Genomic DNA, 14,790 nt, shown 5'->3' on the forward strand with positions numbered 1-14,790 from the left:
TTGCTTCGCCGTTGCTTTTCTTAGGGGGAATGCCTCAGGATACCTTGTTGCATAGTCAACTATTACAAGAATAAACCTGTGTCCTTTCGCAGAAGGTTCTAGAGGTCCTACCAAGTCTACCCCAATCCTTTCAAAGGGAACTGACACCAAGGGTAGAGGAACCAAAGGGGCTGGTTTTTGTCCCTTCGGACTAGTTAGCTGGCACTCCGGACATGCTGCACATAACTTAGCAATATCACTATGCATCCCTGACCAATAGAATCGGGACGAAATACGGTCCAATGTTTTATCCCTGCCCAGGTGACCACCCCAAGGGACAGTATGGGCTAGAGTGAACACAGATTTAACAAATGCCTTGGGAACCAATATCTTTCTGGTGACCTCCCCTGTTTGTGTCTGCCTATTCACCATATACAGGATATCATTTGATAATTCAAAATGGGGGAATACTATCACCCCCTGTGCATTTAAAATCTGCTCATCAATTTTTACCACCTTGTCATACTGTCTAGCAAGGACTGGGTCTTCCCTTTGCCTCTGGTGAAAGTCAGGGAGGTATAGGTCTGGTAAATCTCCAGGGCCCATATCCCCCTCCCTCTGGCCATCCCCAGCCATCACTTGTGACCTCTGGCTACGAGAATGGTCACCTTGAGACCCAGATTTCTGCAACCAGTCCTGTTTGTCAGAGCGTCTTTGCTTCCGAGTCTTTGGAACCCGGTATCGGCTGGGGAAAAGGTCTGCCGAGAAGGGGAACAGTTTGCCAGGGTTCTCCTGAGCCACAGAATAAGGCTCCTCGTGAGGGACTGGGGCCATTAGGTTCGAAAAGATAGGCCAGTCCCGGCCGAGCACAACGGGGGCAGGGAGCCAAGAAGCGACTCCTACTTCGAGGTAGGCCTCCTGACCCTTTACCTGTAGCCGGATTTTGGCCGTCGGATACCGTCGTACATCGCCGTGTATACATTCTATGCTCCATGGAGAGTCAAAAGAACACACGTTAGGCGGTAACAGTCCCTGGAAGACCAGAGTTTTCCCAGAGCACGAATCTACAAAGGCTGGACGGTTTTTCCCCCAACCTGGGCTGGAAGTAGCCAGGGCTTGTAGTTTTCTCCAGTGGAGGCCAAGGCGACTGTCCTGCCGAATGAACAATCCATCCGTGGACAGTCCACATGCCAGTGGCCTTGTTCTCGGAACATGGAGAGGGTTCCCTCGTAGGAGGGGGCTGTGGATAGCCCTCTGCTGGACCGGACACTGGAGACCAGGCATCTGGTGGGTCCTGTGAGCGACGTCCTCGGAAGCTCCTCTCATTTTGCGACGAGCCGACATCAGGAACTAGATGAGGGTCTCAGCGGGGACCAGCATTTGGACTCCGCCCTTGATGGAACGACTGCTCCTTCCATTGGACTTGGCCCATTGATCCGACCTCCCTCTTTGGGCGTCCCCAGGTGCCGGTGGAGTCGGATCCGTCGGGTCCAGGACACTCGCCTGCTCCTCAGCCCCAAGGAAGTTCTCCACGAGTCGGACCGCCAAAGCTAGGGTTTCAGTAGCGTGGCGTTTTACCCACGAGCGTGCGGAAGGGGGTATTATTTGTAGGAATCTTTCCAAAACCACTTGCTCAAGAATTGCCTCCTTAGTGCACTCCTCGGGTTGTATCCAGCGCGTACACAAGTCCAATAACCGCTGAGCGAGGACCCGGGGTCTCTTCTTAGCGGTGTACTTCATGTTCCGGAACTGCTGTCGGTAGGTCTCTGGGGTCAGACCTAAGCGATCCAGTATGGCGGCTTTTACTTGTCGGTAGTCCATTGCCTGATCTGCTGGGAGGCCCTGATATGAGGCCTGGGCTTCTCCTATGAGGAGCGGGGCCAAAGCAGTTGCCCAGTGATCTGCAGCTCAGCCCTGAGCTTCGGCAACCCTTTCAAATGTCAGTAAAAAAGCCTCAGGATCCTCGTTCGGGGCCATTTTCCTCAGGAGTACCGGGGGTTTGTTTGCAAGTTTTGGACTGGCAGACCCCTGGAATTGGGTCAGCAGCTTGGCCATCCGCTCCTCCTGTGCTGCCTGTTGCTGGGTTAGGAGCTGGGTTTTCTGCTGCAATAGTCTTTCATCTCTCTCTGCTTGTAGCCAGGCCTGCTCCTGCATTAACTGTCCCTGCTGTCTGGTCTGCTCGCACAGAAACTCTTTAAAAAATTCTTCCATTTTTCTCATTCTTGTATGTGTGTGTGGCCCTTTAACTGCACGGGCCTTTCAAAATCCCACTTCTGACACCATATGTTGCAGGGTACATGCAACCACACACGCGGGTTCTTTGGATAAGGCTTATTTATTTGAGCCTTAAAACATACAGCACACCAAAAACAAATAGCTTCTCATCAGCAAACAAAAGAAAATAGCTTCTTCTTCAGCAGACAAAACAAAATAGCTTCTTTTTAGCAGACAGAACAAAATAGCTTCTCTTTAGTATGCAGGAGACAGACAGTTCATCACACATGTTCTTTGCAACACAGACCTTACAGCAGTAATCTCTTCAGCATTTTCAGTCCTGTCCCCTCACCAGCTCTCCTACATGTGTGTACAGCCTGGGGGTTTTAACACCTTGATTATGCAGCTGGGGTCAGACTAATTAAGCAGCCCTTCTCAACTTAACCTCGTCACTGCTGCACTGCAAGCCTAAACATAGGTTTTCCAGGCATATGGCTGGTGACGTTCATTCAACCTGTCACACTGCTCATCAATTTTTACCACCTTATCATACTGTCTAGCAAGGACTGGGTCTTCCCTTTGCCTCTGGCGAAAGTCAGGGAGGTATAGGTCTGGTAAATCTCCAGGGCCAATATCCCCCTCCCTCTGGCCATCCCCAGCCATCACTTGTGACTTCTGGCTACTAGAATGGTCACCTTGAGACCCAGATTTCTGCAACCAGTCCTGTTTGTCAGAGTGTCTTTGCTTCCGAGTCTTTGGAACCCGGTGTCTACTGGGAAAAAGGTCTGCCGAGAAGGGGAATGGTTTGCCAGGGTTCTCCTGAGCCATAGAATAAGGCTCCTCGTGAGAGACTGGAGCCATTAGGTCCGAAAAGAAAGGCCAGTCCCGGCCGAGCACAACGGGGGCAGGGAGCCAAGGGGTGACTCCTACTTCGAGGTAGGCCTCCTGACCTTTTACCTGTAGCCGGATTTTGGCCATCGGATACTGTTTTACATCGCTGTGTATACATTCTATACTCCATGGAGAGTCAAAAGAACACACGTTAGGCGGTAACAGTTCCTGGAAGACCCGAGTTTTCCCAGAGCCCGAATCTACAAGGGCCTGGACGGTTTTTCCCCCAACCTGGGCTGGAAGTAGCCAGGGCTTGTAATTTTCTCCAGTGAAGGCCGAAGCGACGGTCCTGCTGAAGGAACAATCCATCTGTGGACAGTCCACATGCCGATGGCCTTGTTCTCCGCAGGCGGAACATGGAGAGGGTTCCCTCGCAGGAGGGGGCCGTGGATAACGCTCCTCTGGACCGGATACTGGAGACCAGGCATCTGGTGGGTCCTGTGGGTGACGTCCTCGGAAGTTCCTCTCATTTGGCGACAAGCCGACATCAGGAAGGGGATGAGGGTCTCGGCGGTGCCCGGCGTTTTGACTTCTTCCTTGTTGGAAGGACTGCTTCTTTCGTGGCACTTGGCGGTTGTGCATGGAGGGGCCGTAGTTTCCCCGTTGTTCCAATCTCCCTCTTTGGGTCTCTGCAAGTGCTGGTGAAGTTGGATCCGTCAGATCCAGGGCACTCGCCTGATCCTCTGCCCCAAGGAAGTTCTCAACGAGTCAGACCGCCAAAGCTAGGGTTTCAGCAGCATGGCGTTTTACCCATGAGCGTGCGGAAGGGGGTATTATCTGTTGGAATTGTTCCAAAAGCACTTGCTCAAGAATTGCCTCCTTAGTGCACTGCTCAGGTTGTATCCAGCGTGTACACAAGTCCAATAACCGCTGAGCGAGGACCCGGTGTCTCATCTTAGCGGTGTACTTCAGGTTCCGGAACTGCTGCCGGTAGGTCTCTGGGGTCAGACCTAAGCGATCCAGTATGGCGGCTTTTACTTGTTGGTTGTTCATTGCCTGATCTGCTGGGAGGCCCTGATATGAGGCCTGGGCTTCTCCTATGAGGAGCGGGGCCAAAGCAGTTGTCCAGCGATATGCAGCCCAGCCCTGAGCTCCGCAAACCTTTCAAATGTCAGTAGAAAAGCCTCTGGATCCTCGTTCAGAGCCATTTTCCTCAGGAGGATCGGGGGTTTGTTCGCAAGTTCTTGACTGGCAGACCCCTGGAATTAGGTCAGCAACCTGGCCATCCGCTCATCCTGTGCTGCTGGGTTAGGAGCTGGGTTTGCTGCTGCAATTGTAGTTGGGCCTGCTCCTGCATTAACAGTCCCTGCTGTCTGGTCTACTCGCACAGAAACTCTTTTAAAAATTCTTCCATTTCCCCCCTCCTTTTACTTGGAAAACAGGAAAAGGTTTATTGGGTTGTCTCATACTTAATACAGTCATGTGCCTATGACTCCATTGTCAAGCATCTACTGTTGTTTCTGTCTGTATTTTTACTGCAAGCTTCCAATAAAGAAAAAAGATTGGTTAAAAAAAAAAATTCTTCCATTTTTCTCATTTTTGTGTGTGTGTGTGGCCCTTCAACTGCAGGGGGCTCTCGAAATCCCGGCACTTCTGACACCATGTGTGGCAGGGTACATGCAACCACACATGCGGGTTCTCTTGATAAGGCTTCTTTATTGAGCCTTAAAAACATACAGCACACAAAACATAATAGCTTCTCTTTAGCATACAAAAACAAAATAGCTTCTCTTCAGCAGACAAAAACAAAATAGCTTCTCTTCAGCATAGAAAACAAAGCAGCTTCTCTTCAGCATGCAGGACACAGACAGTTCATCATACATGTACTTTGATAAACAGACCTTATAGCAGTAATCTCTTCAGTATTTCAGTCCTGTCTCCTGACCAGCTAGCTTGCATGTGTGTACAGCCCAGGGGTTTTAAAACACCTTGATTATGCAGCTGGGGTCAGACTAATTAAGCAGCCCTTCTCAACTGAAACTTAACCTCGTCACTGCTACACTGCAAGCCTAAACATAGGTTTGCCAGGTATATGGCTGGTGACGTTCATTCACCCTGTCACAAGGACACTATGATCCCGAAGGGGTTAAATGAAGGCCTCGATATTATTTCACTTATGTGACCCCCTGTCTGATGGTGGTGTGTTCTATTACCCTCTATTTTGCAGCTGTGGATTTCTCTATACTGAACGTTTCCCTTACTATGGGGAGCTAAACGGTTAATCAGGATAGATTTATCTCAAAGATGTGTGATTTACCCAATATGAAATAATATTGTTTATTTTGTGGTCTCTAAATTGTTTTTGTAATTTCAGGTTCTTAAGGACACAAAATGGCTAATAAAATCATATGTGGTTAGTTCAGTGATGTGTGGTTAGGATTTTAAGAATTTGTATAATTATGTATTTAGATCTTTTTTGTTTTTTGAAGAGGCCGGATCATGTTTGACCCACTCTGTGTTAACTGCAGCTGATGTCTTAATTTCATCATTTACCTACCAATAAGATGTAGCTTGTACTAATTCATTCTATACTATCTGCCCAGTTCCTAACCTCATGGGGTTTAAATAGCATACTTATCCCAAGTAACATCATCCCTGATGAAGTATCTTGTGATACAAAATGCGTAGGAACTGATAGTGTGCTTTTTTTTCTATATTTGTCTATTTTCTATACTTAACGCATTAGTGCCTTTGGCTTTATGATATTTACAGACTAAAACACTTAGAAGGCGAGGCTAGGCGGTGTTCAATCATCTGCAGCAGCCCCAAATCAGGTGCATATACCATCCGTCATTTTATTTGATGGTGTCACGTGATCGCTGAGGCCGCAGACCGGGAGTGGGTGCATTCCCTTACCGCCGTTGACTCGAGCAGGATGGAGAGCGGATACCTACCAGCAGTGACGAGACAGAGGTGGAGTGACACCGGGTGTTGATCTTACCGTACTCTGGGGACGTGAGCTGCTCTTCACCATTGAGCCGAGAGTGGGTGCATTCCTTATCGGTGATGCCATAATCTTCAAAGTATGGGCTGTTACTAAGTTGCCTCTCTTGCTGGCTAGTATTTCTAGTATTTCCACTCTGGAGGGAAAACTGGTAACTTATATCAATTTTATGTTTTTGTATAATCTTGCTTTAGTGTTACTGTACACTGTGTGTGGCTCATTATGTGCCTTTTATATTCTATTTGATGATATAAATGTTCTATACTACTGTAGCCCTTGCACCCCCCCCTTAAGTGAGATTGGGTCTGCTACTCCATATTATGCGGTGGTGCGTACAAGAGCTGAGTGCTCCAATGTGTTGTGGGGAGAACAGGACAGGGTGTACAGGGTACCTTATTCGTGGTTGCAGCGCCTCCAGTCACCATGGGTCCTTTGGATGGAAGGAGAGTCCATACTGACACCTTTCTTGGTTCTTAGATAGTGAATCACACTGATGATGGTACAATGGTGTTTATTGTAGGTTCTGATCTTGCAGCATTGCATAGCTTTCCCTCTCCTTGGTGCTCCTCCTGAGGCCTCCAAGTGAGACCCAGGGTAGCTGGAACTCACTTCATAGGTGGAGGAAAGAGACACAACTACTTTTAAGAAAGTGCCAGTATTTATACCCTTGGGTGTGATTGTAACTCTGTCACCGATCCTGGATCCTGTGGAGTAGATATTGTCCATTTGACGGACCTTTGCGGAGGTGAGAAGTGAGAGCGCTTGCGAGCGTCAGTATTAACCTTGTCCCGTATGCAGGTTGCATGCTAGCAGGGTGTCGTATGTGACATAAACGATACTAACATATTTATATGAAAGATGAAAACATAAAACCTTCATTAAGCCCCTTCGGTGATAGGGTCTCTAGGTTTTAAATCCACCTGGTTTCTTTTCTGAATAAAGCCTGGTTCTAGTCTCCCCCTCTGATCCCTGGAGAAATCTGGTCTATGCCGATAAAGTGCAAGACAGAGGGGCTGCCCTCATTTAAATTCAGTACATGTCTTGCTACCGGTGTATCCTGTTTATTTCTTATAGAACCTAGATGCTCCAGGACTCGTCTTCGTAATTGGTGTTTAGTTTTCCCTATGTATTTTTTGTGGCACACACATTCAATCTGGTAAATAACGCCAGGTGTTTGACAGTTAATACATTTGCGAATATCAAGAGTCTTGGAATCATTCCAATTTTTGAAGGTTTTTGTGACCTTCATATATTCGCAAGCCTTACACTGGGAACACTTATAAGAACCTTGAGGTTTGGCAGGAAGCCAGGTTGGTCTTATTGGGTGTTCGTAATGGCTATGGACTAATATATCTTTGAGTTTCAGTGGTATTCTACTTGTAAGTGAAATGTATGGATTCAGAACCTATTTAAGATCGGTGTTTGCCATCAAGATGTGCCAATGCCTCCTGAAGATGTTTGATATCTCATTCCACTGTTGCTTGTAAGTGCCTACACACCTGATGATATTCTTTGTGTATCTAATACCTTATTTTGTTGTAGATGGTGCCTTGGGGTATGTTTGGCCCTCTTGTAGGCTCATCTAACTATCCTGTTGCTATACCCCCTCTCTAAGAATCTCTTTTTCATGAGGTTTGCCTAAAATTCAAAGGCATCATCTGTGGAACAGTTCCTGCATATCCTCAAGAACTGGCCCACTGGTATCCCTCGGATAAGAGTTGGTGGGTGATGGCTTGTAGCATGTAAGAGGCTATTTGTAGCTGTGTCTTTTCTGTAGGTTGTGGTTATTAATTCATTATCACTTCCTCTTTGTATTTTAAGATCTAGGAAGTTAATCTCATGTGTTTGTGCTCAAAAGTGAGTTTAATATTGTTATTATTCAATGCATTAACAAATTGTTGGAGCAATGTAAGGTTTTCCTTCCACAGTAAGAACACATTATCGATGTATCTCACCCATATATCAACATGACTAGTAAACCTCTCAAGTTCTTCAGAGAAGACAGTTTGAGCCTCCCACCAGCCCAGGTACAAGTTGATATATGATAGGGCAGAAGTAGTCCCCATTGCTGTACCCTAGGTCTGGTGGTATAACTTTCTATCAAAAAAAAAGTAATTTATAGTTAACACAAATCTAAGAAGTTTGATGACAACCTCATTGTGTGTCTGATAGCAGTCACCTCTAGTATCCAGGAAATACTGTGTTGTCTTTATGCCCACCTCATGGATAATGCTGGAATAAAAACCCTCAATATCTAGAGATACCAGAATGGTGTCTGTCTCAATCGTCACCGCCTCCTTGTTTTCATAAGATATCTTACTGTCTTTGAGATAAGATGGATGAACTGTCACGAATGGCCTTAATATTTGATCGAAATAGGTGCTTACTTGCTCCGTCAGGTTGACCATCCCCGAGACTATGGGGCGGCCCAGTGGTGGGGACTACTTCTTATGCACCTTAGGAAGGCTTTAAAATGTAGTCATTTTTGGGGTTTTCAACAACAAATTCTTTTTCTTGCTTAGTGATGACCTTATTCATGTCTCCTTCTGTTAGAATTTGAAGGAGTTCTTTGGTATAATCTATTGTGGGATCTCTATCGAGAATTTCATAACAGTTTTTATCAGCAAGTAGCCTTTTCTTTTCCTTGACATAGTCGTCACTATTCATAACGACAATATTCCCCCCTTTTGTCTGAGGGTTTGATCACAATGGTTTTATCTTGTCACAGATCTGTGAAGGCCTTGTGTTCTTCTCTAGTTAGGTTAACCAAGTTATTCTTTATTTGGAAGTTGTTTGAGGTCATTAGGAACCAGATTGATAAAGACATCTATGTTTGGACTCTATAGAGACATGAATTTAGACCTGGGTTTGCAGCTTGTAAAAGGGCAACATGGCAGGTACCCGTTCTACGTAAAAAACAAAAAAAAATAAGAAAAACTTAAAAACTTAAAAATGCTTGAACAAATAAATAAAACAAAATTTCGTTTAATGTGATATTTAGTACAAATGAATGTGAAGATTCCATTTACGCTGCTCACAACTAGCAAACAATCGTACCCATAGGCATGACATCAATTACTCTGGACACTGCCGCCGACAGCAGATAATGATGACTTTTTTTATGTTGACTTGTACAGTGCTAATGAGATATTGCAAGAACATCTCTCTCTAGTGGGTCACAAGACAGAATTGATATTCATAGCCCAAAGCACGCAGCGTAATAAAGAAACCATAATAACGTGCAATTCACACACAGACACACAGCATTACCACTGAATGAGCTTCCGTTCGTCCATCATGCTCTCTGCTCTCTGTCTCCCTATTTGCTACACAGTCACTTTATATATTGATGGAAAGATGTTCACAATTACATTCCAGGAACATTGTTGAATTTAAAAATAAAATAATAATTTAATTTGAATCCTGACATTTTTGGGGAAAGTTTTTTTTTATAACCTGTCACTCTCCAAGTCCTACAAACGACCTGATCCTGTTCTTTATTGATGTATAACTCTTCAAGGGTAATTTACAGGAAAATTGTCAGAGTTTTTTTTTTAAATTTTGTTGTGGGGGTGAATCTGAGGCGGGATGCAGAAGTTCAGGTGAACAGAAAGTTTGTTTTTTATTGAGCCCAAAAAACAAACACGGTCCATGACAACAGAAAGGAAATGGATTTTTTCATCAGACATAAACAGCAAAACAGTCCAAAAATAAATACACATGCGCCTGAGGCATTAGGCACAGCCTTGGCAGGATATTGCTAGGTTTTGTCAACTCAGCAGTTGTGTATACAATCAGGAAGAGCTGTGTTTGTCAAAGATGCATTACAAAGTTTTCTAATCACAAGCCCAGCTCTCAGGCAGCCCCAGCTCTCAGGCAGCCCCAGCTCTCAGGCAGCCCCAGCTCTCAGGCAGCCCCAGCTCTCAGGCAGCCCCTGCTCTCAGGCAGCCCCAGCTCTCAGGCAGCCCCAGCTCTCAGGCAGCCCCAGCTCTCAGGCAGCCCCAGCTCTCAGGCAGCCCCAGCTCTCAGGCAGCCCCAGCTCTCAGGCAGCCCCAGCTCTCAGGCAGCCCCAGCTTTCAGGCAGCCCCAGCTCTCAGGCAGCCCCAGCTCTCAGGCAGCCCCAGCTTTCAGGCAGCCCAGCTCGCAGGTAGCCCCAGCTCGCAGGCAGCTCAGTCCTGGACTATAGATATGTTTTTTTTTGTACATTTCTTTATTTAGTGTATCCAAAGAAAATTGCAATACACACGAGCATGGTAACAATTTGCAGTTTATCATACAAGCACCATGGCACATTATATCATAGTAGAAATATTTTCCTTTGTTATATCTTATACAATGACCCAATATATCGGAGGATCCTGTTCTTACATGTTTTGTACATACAGTACTTTAGTTTAATACTCATACTTTATCCTCAACATGCACTAATTTTCTGCATTTTTTTGTCATTTGATGCCACCCTAAGGTAAGGGGGGGGGGGGGGGGCGCGAGCATGTGTAGAGAGCAGGCAGGGGGGCGCAGCAACAAAAGTTTGCGCACCCCTGTGTTAATGTATCCCATAACCTTTCCCCTGAAATGTTTTGTTTTCCTTCAATGCCATGTGAATAAAATCTGCCTTCAGCTGTTTGCTTTTTGGATAACTGCCATTGGAGTTTAGATGGAACTTCCGATAAACCATTGTGGGGATGAAAGCCCTATGAAGAAACTTGAAATGCAGTTCCTTTAAATCCATTGAAAGAGTACATTACTATAACTTTTAAACTTGCCCTCACAATCGGTAGTGTCTGGAAAATACCTACTCCACCTGTTTAACAAAACCTTTCAGATATCTTTTTCTCTGTCCCCTTTAAATATACCTGTTACTAAGGCAGTGGAGAATCCTTTCTTCACCGAGCGCCTTCAAATAGTGTCTAAATTGGGTTCTTGAAAAGGGTTAGGAGTTAAAGATAGAACATTAAGAATATATTGTAATGCCTCCATTACAAGAACATAATTTTTTTTGTTCAATAGAGACGATTTCTTTAATAACCTCAAAAGTAGGGATACACTGGGTGAGTTGGTCAATGAAATTGTACATAGAGACCAAACCAGATTTCTCCCATATTTTATATACGTCATGCATATCTGCAGCAGGGAACTCTGGATTTCCTCTGATAGGTAAGCATGACACGTGGTTAGGACTTACTTTTAATCTTCTCCTAAGCATCTGACAAACCATGAGAGAGTCTTAAAATAAGATATTGTTTTTCATATTCTCAGGTAAGGATGCTAGAGATGAATGCAGTAAGCCAAAGAAATAGGGTACAGCAAGGCAGATTCAAGACTGTTATTTGAATAGATTAAGATATTGAATAACCAATCTCTTGCATACTGAACTAAACAGGCTACATTGAAATCTCCTAAATTAGGAAAGTTGGTCTCTTCTATATCTTTATCTGCCCAAAAATGCAGGAAAGAGAAGTGTTTGTCTCTCTCTCTCTCTCTCTCTCTCTCTCTCCCTGGTCTGTGTAGAGACCACATGTGTGTGTCTTTGATGCATTGGGACATCAGGTATATATAGATGTATAAAACAAAACAGGAAAGCACATGCTCCATAGCGCAAATCAATACAATAAAAGTTTATTGGGACAAGATAAAAAATGGCTTTCACGATGGACACCAACTTTATCAACACATTTATATTTCTTGATACTTGATTGAACAGAACAAGTTGCAAAATAAATTGTGATTTATTTCCTTAATAGACAAACACACGACATCTGCAGAATACACTTAAAACAACACTTACTGGGATAAGGGAACGAAATAAATGTCCTTGGAACGAAATAAATTGTCCTTTGCTTGCAAGTGCAAGAAATGCAGCCTTGGTTTAAAGGTCCCATGGCTAGATCACAAGTTGCTGATCTGATATCTCAGCCACCTCAAAGTATTTTGTGGAACTTCGTTAGAATTCGCTCCAGAGTCACCAGGGCTAACGAATCCCGAAGTTTGGGGCAAATCCTTGGTTACATTGTTATTAACCCATTCACTCCTGGATCAGTTGCCACTGTGCTGGAACAAAGCCTTGTATCTTTACATCATGGATCAAAATTCAGGAATCACACTGGGGATATGTGGGGAGCCACAGTTATAGACTGCTCAAAGCTATCTTTAACATGTGGATCCAATCCCCCTCGTGGGAACCATTAACCCACCAATAGCCAGTTTACCCACAGTTCATAAGATCGGTCAAAAGGGCTGTCCGGTGGGCAGGGTGCATGGGTCAGGTTGACGCCCATGCCACTTAGCATACCTGGGCTACACCCATAACTTGGTGCCGCTGGGTCTGATTTCTGCGTGGTGCGCAGCTAACTGCCTCCGCCTACCATCTTTATGTGCTTATAAGACACTGAACAGTGATACCCTCCATGTGAGGGGAAAAGAAAAGATACCTCCCCCATAGTTTGCACTCACACCTGTCCGTGTGAGTGACTGCAGTTATTTGCTGCTTTATTTATTATCACAGCCTGACACTCAATATTATTGTTTGTATTCTCCCTTAAACATTGTATATATCTGTTTGCCTTGAGGGTGACGTCTGAATGGAAAGTCGTTGGTGAACCTAGGAATATACCTCGACTTGAGAAGAAAGAAAATCACCACAGCAGAAATAAAGAAAAGAAGACTACAAAGAAACCTTGATGTGACCGCATTTAAACAAGGCCGTGTAAGTGTGTTTCTATTTTTATTACCCCCACCACTATTCATTAGAGGTTATATACATCACAATACTATTCATCTACCTGTGCTCCCCCTTTCTTTCTGTATCCCACAGGTGTCACTAGCCTGACATCTGTTGTGCATCAGTATGCCAGTTTTGTGTGCCAGCATACATTATTTGTCTCTGGGTCTTTTCATCACTGACACTCTTTTAGACAGGGAGATGCTAAATCAGCGAGTCCCCTTTGAGGCTCCGTCATAAAAATACCCCCAGCTCATTCACCCATATAAAGCTGCATGTCCAAGTAATTCCTGCTTGGACTAACAAAAAATACCCCCTGCCTTACATTTACAATCTGCAGTTTATACACACTTTATTAAAACACCATGTTCTGTTCGTGTCATAACTGTAAAAATTATACGTACGTGCATGTAGTGGTTCACTGTATTTGCCCCTCAAAAATCAGGTTTCTGGGTGCTTTCATTCTAGAATTAGTATTTCTCATTGAAATGCCAGCTGCTAGACTGCCATCATGTGTCAGTTAGAGGGTATGGCAAGCAATGCATCTTTTCCTTTTAACATGGCAGGCAGGGAATGGCCTGCAGATGGGGATAAAAATGGTTGGGACAGGGCAAACACAGTAATGCATAGCAAATCAGTTTAACCCCTTCCTCTCCACGTCACAATGGCAACTCACAAAAGTCGCGAAATAGTAAGCGTTAGAGAACTGTAGCAAGTATGTAGCAGCCTGCATGTAAAGCAGCCCGTCTTTAAAGTAGCACTTTGTTAAGTAGCATACAGTCTGAAGTTTAACAGGGATGATTATTGGATTACTGGACTCATCACTTTCCTTAGCAGACATAATTTTTCTCTTCTAAGGTAGGACATATTTAAACCCTGTCTCCAAGTGACCCTTTGCTGTGCAAATGTTTAGTAAATTCCCATGCTAACACCTGGGTAGGATGACTGTGATTAGAAATACCATTTGTTTTAATGTGCCTCACATATGCTAATTGAGCTGGCTGGGCTGAACTTAATTAAGTCAGGTGATGTGTTAGAGCTATATAACTACAGACATAGCAGCCTTTGCTGTATGTAGCAGCCTGCATGTAAAGCAGCCCTTTCTTAAGTAGCATACAGTCTGGAGTTTAACAGGGATGATTACAGGAATAGAGCAAGAAGTGGACAACACCGACTGGCCCTGAATACTGGATTTGAACTACACTGGAAAGGAGGACATTGTCTATCCCAGACTGCACATCTCTTCACTAAACTATTGCAGTCATGCCGCCTCTACTATTTATATTTACTGTGACCTCACTTCTTCTCAAAATACGCACTTCTTTCTACCAGCGTCATTATGTCTCTAACTCTATTCATATATCTCCATCTCTTCTTCCTTCGCCACTTGTCAGTTCACATGAACTCCGGTTTTACCTGCACCCCCTGACACAACACAGCTATACCCCCTGCACATAAACACACCCCTACAAATGATCGTCACACATTCTCTTTCTTTCCATGCTTCTCCTCCTTGCTTCTTTGGATATTTCATCCAATCCTAGTCCATGTCTTATTTCTACATGTTCTCGTCCTCGTCTCACACATGCAACTTCCACTCCTTCTGATGTCAACCCCTCTAACCTCATATCCATCCCCTGTCAAGCTCCCTCCTCTCTCCCTTTCTCCTGTGCCCTTTGGAATCCTCGATCCCTTTCTAACAAGTTCGTTTCTGTGCATGACTTCTTTCTCTCTCACTCTCTGCTTCGCTTTGTTATAACTGAGACTTGAGATCCGAAGAGATGAGGCGGTGCAACTTCCACGCAGAAAGGAATCAGACCAGGAACAAATCACTCAAGTGCAAAGGCTTTATTGACACCCGACAGCCAACAGAGCCACTCTGACGCGTTTCGCACGGAGCACCGTGCTTTGTCAAAGAGAACATGAACAATGAAGAAAACACCGGCTTAAAATACCCATCAGACCCTGCGCTCTAGCCTATAGTTGCCTTGTATACACCCAGTAACTCCCACCTGTTGCATACTTAATTGCTGCATATTTG

The 14,790-nt window shown here is 44.7% G+C and overlaps 1 protein-coding gene across 2 annotated transcripts in view; it reads left to right on the forward strand.

Moving 5' to 3' along the window:
• Positions 1–14,790, forward strand: part of SCIMP (SLP adaptor and CSK interacting membrane protein) — a 111,506-nt gene that overhangs the window by 7,620 nt on the left and 89,096 nt on the right. For both annotated transcript variants that reach the window (XM_075590015.1, XM_075590017.1), the window contains one exon: positions 12,598–12,734. The gene's annotated coding sequence lies outside the window, so the exon portion shown is untranslated. The remainder of the gene's footprint in view (positions 1–12,597; positions 12,735–14,790) is intronic.

The sequence above is a fragment of the Ascaphus truei genome, chromosome 3, assembly GCF_040206685.1.
Source record: "Ascaphus truei isolate aAscTru1 chromosome 3, aAscTru1.hap1, whole genome shotgun sequence".
In the NCBI taxonomy this organism is placed as follows: Eukaryota; Metazoa; Chordata; class Amphibia; order Anura; family Ascaphidae; genus Ascaphus; species Ascaphus truei.